Source organism: Amphiprion ocellaris, chromosome 11 (genome assembly GCF_022539595.1).
Source record: "Amphiprion ocellaris isolate individual 3 ecotype Okinawa chromosome 11, ASM2253959v1, whole genome shotgun sequence".
Taxonomy (NCBI): domain Eukaryota; kingdom Metazoa; phylum Chordata; class Actinopteri; family Pomacentridae; genus Amphiprion; species Amphiprion ocellaris.
In genome coordinates, this window is record NC_072776.1 from 26,443,388 (window position 1) to 26,452,024 (window position 8,637).

An 8,637-nucleotide genomic window follows, 5' to 3' on the forward strand; every position below is an offset into this window, starting at 1 on the left:
TCCAACCCCTCCACTTCTCACAATCCCAACAAGCTCTCCTGGAAAAAATTACACTTTCTCATGGTTAAAATTCTCCCTAAAAAGACATTAAACATGTATCCAAATCTTTTAGTCATTTTCCTGTTCCACTTTGATTCAGCATCCTAGAACAGCTACTGCCTGGGGGTGCTCATGACAGTAGTGTGCAAATTATGGTTATAAGAGATCAAACTGAATTAGAACAGTATAAAGACATTTTCCATAGACGTAAACAGACATGTAGTGACATATATTGCCATTTGTAGTCACTGGCAGATATGTTTGACATGTGCCATGAGACACAGTCATATCTCTGCTGACATCTCGTAAAACAGTCACTTTTAAACTGTGTTGTTGGAGTGCATTGCAGCCAACCTATGGATGCATTGTGAACCAGGGCATTAGGGTTGCCCCCTCATTGTTGTATCATTAAATTGTCATTCTGGAAAACCCAATTTAACCCTGTTTCTCAACTGCCTCCACAAACAACCATGAATCCACTGAGACGTATTCATGCTGTCCACATAATTGTTGTGGACTTTGAGACTAGACATGCAAGCAGTTGTGTTGATACTACAGTGGGTATGATTGTGTGCCATACAGACAGTCACATTGCCTCTCATATCAAACACAACAAAACACATGGTGCTCTGCATATTACTGAAAAACTAGCTGCGACTTTACACTTTTTACAGGACACAGCAGCCCACCAGATTGGACTGTAACATCAGTTCAATGTGATTATTCATGAGACCTAAAAAGGCAGTTGGGAGAGGTGGTCTTACAAAGCTTATTCTCAACTAGATAAGTCAAGTCAGGCTTTGCCAGCCTGGCCATAATGATTTTCTTCTGTAGGGTGGCCGGTTTGAGAGATAAAGTCAAGAGCTCAGGGAGCCTGTAGAGCTCCTGTTCCTTTACGTTGAAAGGAGTCCATTGAGGTGGTACAGTCATCATCATTAGGCGCTTTCTTTTGGAGATTTTAAGGCAGCTCCCAGCTGGGAGGAGACCTCTGGGTAGACTCAGAACTCACTTGAGGGATTATATATCTCATCTGGCCTGGGAATATGTCAGGATCCCCCAGGAGGAACTGGAAAGCATGGCTAGGGAGAGGGACATCTGAAAAGGCCTGCTTAACCTGGTTCCTCCAACTCGAACCTGGGTCAGTGGAATAAAATGGATGGATGGATAGAAAGGCAGACAGAACAATGAGATTACCTTGAAATCCTTGCAGCTCTAAAAACGCCGATGATTCCCTCTCACTATCTGCGCACTGAGCCCCATTTGGTCTTTCATTACTGAGAGGTCAGTAGGTGTGTTTTTGTATGCATTGATCTGTTATATCCAACATAACCTGCTGCAGAGAATATTAAGTGTTCAATGTAAGTTACAATGGCGATGTACCTGGTAAGAACCAAAAAATTATTGTAGTCCTGAAAATCCACCTTTAAACCTAAAGTTAGTCAATTAAGCTCACATCCCACTTTGTAGTACAGACCCCTGGTTATGTTTTTGTTTAATGTAGTTTAGTTAATTGGATTTAGTTTAGGAGGGATGAAAAGAAAAAAAATACGATAGCCCACTGCATGACATAGTTTGTGGTTTTATCCTTATTTTATTTGATGTGGCAGAGTTTTGTTCGATGTTTTGTAATTATATCTTGGTGTCATACAGTTAAACTGCAGCAGTGGTATCTCATCTGTTATTTGTTCCTTTGGGTCATGTTTGTATTTAGGGAATTTAACATCATCTTTAACCTGATAATATAAATGTAATTTGCTGCATGGTTAAACTTTTTCTGTTATTTCTTAACAGTTATGAAGATGTGGATATGTTTTTTCTTACTATAATTTGTTATCCCTCTGAAAGCTTTCCTTAAAAATTTAAGTAAAGTCTGTCACTTTTACACCAAATTTCCAGTAGTGAAGAGTAAAGACATATGGTTTTCATTACATGCTCTCCAACACTGCTGTACCTGATTATTATAATTTAGCTTGTTTGAATTGGACATCTTTTTCACTCATTGAAAATGACTGAAAATCTGCTGGAAAATCACAGCAATCCTGTTTGCTCTGTGAAATAGGGGCTTAATTTCAGCTCATGACATTTCAGTGCATGGATTCAGGATTAGCGCCTCTTTCCCCCTGAGTGACCACATTGTGCTTGTTTACAAAAGCACCAAAGAAGCAAATTTATGGCTAAATAAATGGAGATCCCATGCCCTCCCCTGCTCACTCGCTTCAGTTTGTCTTCTGTGTATTACCTTTAGACAGAGGGCGGTACCGCTCCGCCTGTAAAACAATGGAATTGGCGGTCAATAAACAGGAGGGCGTAGATACAAAGAGCACTACAAAGCCTTCAGTTCCATTGTAGCCATGTGCCACACCATGTGAACAAGAATCAAAATCCCTTCTGTCATTTATGAGCTTCTCGGTGGTGTGCTGTTGCCATGACTCCTCCGCCACCAACAATAGGAGTTTCTCATTTATTCTTCATGATGACCATCTCACACTGGCCCAAGACTTTTTATGGCATGCTGTGATTTGTCATTATTCATTCTATTAATACACCCTGTTAGTTTATTCTCAGAGGAAGTTTAGAAGCAAAGGACAGTCTTAGCTCTTTAACCTGACCAGCTTGTATCATCACAGGTAAAACGTTGCTCAGTGATGATACTTAATGTGGTAAAAGTCAGCAGTTTCGAAACTTTATGGCACAGCTCGAGGCTTAGCTGGGTCCCTGTCGGCTAAATGCTAAGCATCGTGCTGTGAGGCACAGCCACTCGTGAATGAATGACAGCTTCTTGACAGCTTCATTAAGACCACAGATGGCAAGGCAAGTGGAGAGGAGCTAGAACAAATGTAATGCTAGTGAAATATGAGTGAGGCTGCAGGACCTTTTCACAGCTTGCGTGGTTGGCCCACACCCAAGCAGTCTGTCAGGGCAGCCCGTCCCCTCTATCTGAAACCTGGCTTCGGCTGAGATCATAGTGCCCCTGCAGGTGAGATCTGATGTCACGTTGCTAACGTCTCTGTTGCTGGTGGGTCAGTTCCAACTGGTACCCCTCACAGAGGATGGGTGTGAAGAATGGACATGTGTGGTCCTATGTACTAAGAAGACCTCACATCAGCGCTTACGCTGAGCAAAGTTCCATCAATTAAAGCAACGAAATCTGTCTTGCACCAGCTGTCGAAAAACATTTTGTCAAATTAATGGGAACATTTATTGACCTCAAATGTTTAAAAAGCTTACATGCACCAAATGGTGTTTTTTTTTTTTTTTTTTACATATGCTTTCAAAGGAATAGCTCTGTTATTCAGTCATTATTGATTCCCATGCTAGTCAAGCGCCATTTAGGTTTTTAGGAAAACAAACCACAGAAATGCAACCAAATCAATAAATATAGAACACAATGAGGTCACTGTGGGAACCAACAGGGCATGGTGGCCCTTTGGTAACAAGATGACTTATACTGGATTAACTGTTGGAGAAATCCACTTGTCACTGTGCATGTATTTATTAGCTCTAAAATCTGTTGGGTTCTGCGATTTATGAGGGGGTTACAATGGAACTGCAAGCCAACTAACATTAGGAAGGGTGCCAGTGATGAGTGACTGTTCCCTCTCAAACATACTGTAAATACAGCATGGGAGAAATGGCCTCTGAGGGCCTATTTGGATGTCTCTTATTCTATCAGGCCAAAATAGACAAACATACAAACTATGAGTACATAACTGACCATTCCGGCAGTCCTGTCAAACTCCTATTGTGTCAACATCTACAACCAGTGATCAGGACCTTGTGGTGGAGAAAATGTCCATCTAAAAGTCGGGAGGTTCACAACACTATGTGGGAGCCAGTGCATAATGAAATTTGAGTTTGCTGAAAATTGTTTAAGCTTGAGGGAGCTCACACTTTATACCCCAATAAACACTGTTTTGTGAAACTTACATTTACTTGACTCTCTACAACAGAGGTGGAGAAGGCAAAACAAGATTATGAAACTACAGCACTATTATACATTAAAGCAGAATTATCCTCACAATGGTTCCTTATGTATAATTAAGATTTGAAGATTACAGCAATACTAGCAGCTCTCTGACACTGCATAAACAACAACGTTTTGCTTCAGTATTCCAACATACTCACAGTGACAAAGGTAGGATTCTGATGAACACCTGTAACGTTTACCTGGTTGAAAATCTCTTAGTATGCTATTATTTGCTGATTATCACCAAACATAAAGTAGGGTGAAATAAGGAAAATTGCTGCCTGAAGAAATGGGTCTGTTTACTGGAAACTGCTGTTTGCATGTGAATTCAGTATGTACAGAATGATTGGGCATGAACAAACTCAGCTGGCAGGGAGCATACTGGAATCTTAGTAGAATAAGAAATTATTCTTCAACTTAAAAACAGATTAAAAAATACTGCCAGCTTTACAAGGGATTAGGAATCCAAGCCAGGTGTCATGTAACACAGAACTAAGCAAGACATCTTATTTATTCTGAAGGGAGCAGGAACATTTGCAGGTTTTTAGAGCAAAACAGTCCTAAAACAAGGGGTTATATAGTCATAGTGATATTAACTATCTTTGTAGTATTTTGAGCTGAAAAACTGAAAGACACATTGTGGTGACATGTGAGACTGATTAATTTGCTGTAAAGGAGCACAAAATGGGACCTATATGGCTCCTCTCCTGAAAAGTCAAGTCTGCAGTTGACTGGCCTGATGAAGGCGAGGCAATGTTGGTTTCATACCAGAACCCCAGATCTATATATATATAATGACCTTGCAAGGAAATATTGAGTGTAAGATAGCTGCTCATTGTTTGATTGAGGGTGTGGCCAAACTAGCTGCTAGACAGGCACTATGCAGATGTGCTACATGGAGACATAGACAAGTAAAAGGGAAAAAAGCCTGGAAATCAAATGAGCCATTTCAGGCAGGTAAGCAATTGTATTTTCTGTAGGAGATTATAACTCTCTTTGTTGTGGACTTTGGGCTTAGTAAGTTAGTCGACCTACAACATGCACAAAAAACAAACAAACAAACAAAAAGCAGCTATATAAAACAAAAAGGGAAAGGGACAAATCCTAAAAAGCAAAATACTGGGTTTTCTGTTGAAACAGCTGTTGAGACATTTTGCCAAAAACCACAATCATTAACATTATGGTTAAACATCAGGGAATTCCCAGTAACAACAGGATTTCTTGTATTGGTTCCATGATTGTTGTTGTACAAAACCATATGTCAGTACATCTCTTAGCTGTCAATGTATTCCACTAAAGCTTCAAGAATTTAAAAAAATGGGAGAAAAATGTTTATGATTGCTTCTGTACAAAGTAAGCAGAATGACTTGTTGCTTTAACAGTGTTACATATCATATGGTAAAGTTTTCATTATCTTTTTTTAAAGTTATTTTTTTGGCCTTTTATTGGATAGGTGCAGTGTGAGAGAGACAGGAGAAGAGTCAGGGGAAGACATGCAGCAAAGGGCCGCGAAGGGGAATCGAACCCGGGCCAGCTGCGTCGGGGACCAGCCCCTGTACATGGGTCGCCTGCTCAACGCGTTGAGCTATACGGGCGCCCAGTTTTCATTATCTTTGAAAACTACCCTCTACATTGGAAAGCTTATGAAGACCGCAATGGTAATTAAAGTTGGGCAGGGCTCAGGGGAAGATCAGTTATAATCAGAGAAAAAAAGTGTGCATCTGGCTGTAGTGTACTGTAAATGAAGAGAAAAAACAAATAGAGTGTACTAACATGTTCCAAGGTTTAAAAAAAGACAAAGAGGGAAGTCAAATTGTCAAATTAACTCCAAACCACAGAGCCAGAAAGACAGAGTTGTACAAGTGGAGCAGTGGACAAGAGTTTAACACATCCATTCAGCCCTACAAGAGGTGAGGTGAGATAACAGAAACTCTGAACACAACTGAATGCAGTTCTGACATTACACTTTTGCCTGGGAATGATTAATGCCTGTAGAGGAGACTGTGTATCATTGGACTTTCCAGACACATGCGGGCACCTTCATACATGCGTGCACACACACGCACGCACGCACGCACGCACACACACACACAGGGAGGGTGGTGCAGGCAGGGAGGGTTATCAAACATAGAGGGGGATGAAAACACTTGTGTCGTGAAGCAGTCAAACTAAGAGTAAAGTCTCAGGGGTCCAGTAGATAGAGTCGCCAAAGGATCTGTCTAGACTCTCTGCTCCCACCTACACAGCATATGGTTCAGGCTGATAACTGAGTCACAATCGAATAAGACTTGTGCATGTTAACGAGGGAAAATGACCAGATATGCTAATGAAAGTATCCAGCAAAGACAGTGGCAGCAACAGCAGGGGAAAACAGAGGAATAGAGAAAGCTAGGTGGGTGCTATCAACAAATTTTCTAACTCCTTGAGGGTAGAATGTGAAAGAGATTGTCCTGACATTTGATTTATCTCTCATTTCCTCTGTTGATGTTATCTCTAAGAATAAATTGTCTTCCCTGCAGCCACAACAATAACAAAAAAAAAAAAAAAAAAACTGTGTAGGTTATTCCCTACTGTGTTATTTGAATCATTATTTTTCATACCTCTGTTTGCTGGTCAGCATACTGTATGTTTGTCCTTTATGTGCAGCAGTGTTAGGGCAGTGTAGTGAGCCTGGCATGGACCAGGGCCAAAGGGCCTCATAAAAAGCTGAGCACAGTGAGTCTTACAGATGGACTAGTCATGAATGGACACTAGGCCTGCACCATTAGTGGTTAAAATGGGCCATGTGTCCAACTGTGTGAGCTATCCACCCTTCATTATATTTTAGGTCTGCTCCCACATTACATGAATGGAACCTCCCATTAGTAATGAAGTAAAAATGTCCTAAAAATGAAGTGTAACCAAAGCACGTTTCCTAAGTTTCCACAAGTTTGCACAAGTTTGCACTCAATTTTATGTCTGCTTCCATTATTTTTTTCCAGGGCATACTGATTGCTACCTACAAAGGCAGGTGAGTGAGTTTCTGCATTTTCTTTCATTCATGCTATTGGAACTCAGCTACCAATACCATTAAGGAGCATAGTGCTCTGAACAGATGCATTCCCTTGCCTGATGATTGCCTTGCAACACGTAGATTGGTGTGAAAATGAACAGAGGGATCAGCATCTAATGTAAAACTGCGCAGTCTTACTAAAACACAAAATCTTTCACTTGGAATAGATGTTGAATTTCAACCACTGCCATGTCTATAACACAACTGATTTGCTGTGACTCTATGTGCATTACAAAAATGTGCTGCATACACAATAATGTGTAGCATCCTGGATGCCCTTGTGCATTTCCTGATGCATTCCCTCATTTCACAGTCGACCCACCACGGCGTCCTTCGCACTCCCTCGGACACTGCCTGTCATTCGGCCTCCTCTTCCTCCTCCTCCCTCCCCATCACTCCCTACTTGCAGGACCTGAGCTCATTGTTTTTGCCCTGTTGATTAACCTCTCCCCGCCCCAAGGAATGTCTCACATTGGGTTTTCTGGGTGAATACAGGGCTGCGCTGGCACCAAAACATGCTCAGCTTTTTCTAATGAGTTCCAGCCGCTCAGGGCTCTGGGCGAGTTAGCCTGCTGTGATTGGCACCTGCTTAGAAAGACAGTGTGGCGGTGAAAGCAGAGTTTAGCTAAAAGAACAGTGAGTCCATCCAACAGAAATCATAGAGCGAGGCAGCATGATTGACAAATTATACCAATTTGATGTAATATTTCTGTATTTAAAACTGCGTGGTATACCTGAGTACAGAAGTGTTAAAGCAGGTAGCTATTTGCACTCAAATAGCAGTTTGCCAATGATGTCTTAATGAAACCAACAATAAATTCCTGCTACTAGTTAGCAATACATGTTAACCGAAGTTTAAAATATTTAATCCCTCTGTGATATTCATTCCTCTGTGCCACAGAGCTCCATTGTTGACCAAGACCTATTAATGACACATTATGAGCCACAGTGTCTCTCTGGCTGACTTATTTCCTCATCATAAATAAACACTGAAGTTTATTTTGACTGAAACCCACATACACAGTCCTGCTCTCATAAGTTCTCACTAGACGAGCATCATATTTTTTTATTTTTCAGGATTTTAACATCCAACCCTTCCTGTTGAGAGACGAGCTGTTGATGGTTTAGATGACAGTGAACTCAGACCTGAATCATGAGTTACTCACTGACAGACCACAGCAGTGGGGAGGGACTGCTACATGCAGAAGATCCCTGAAGATGCTGTGATTGCAGGTTGAATTAGGGATGGTCAGGAGGGTGAGTGCAGAAGCCTGGTAGACAACTTTGTGACAGGGTGCAGGTTGGACTATTTGAAATAGTACTGGTTCATGTGGAGGCTGGGGTCCTCTGTAAAAAGCTACTACTGATGTTGATACACTGGCCAGTGACGGAGACTCACATGCAGAGCAATGAAACATGGCAACAGAGTATAGGCAAAAATAACCAATTTATTTTACAATAAAGGCGAGATACAAGAACTGAAAAACTACAACTAGACAAGACTGGACTACAATAGGAAGTAAACTCAGAGACACAGAGCTGAACAATAACTAAACTAAGGCAGAGCCATCTAGTGGGC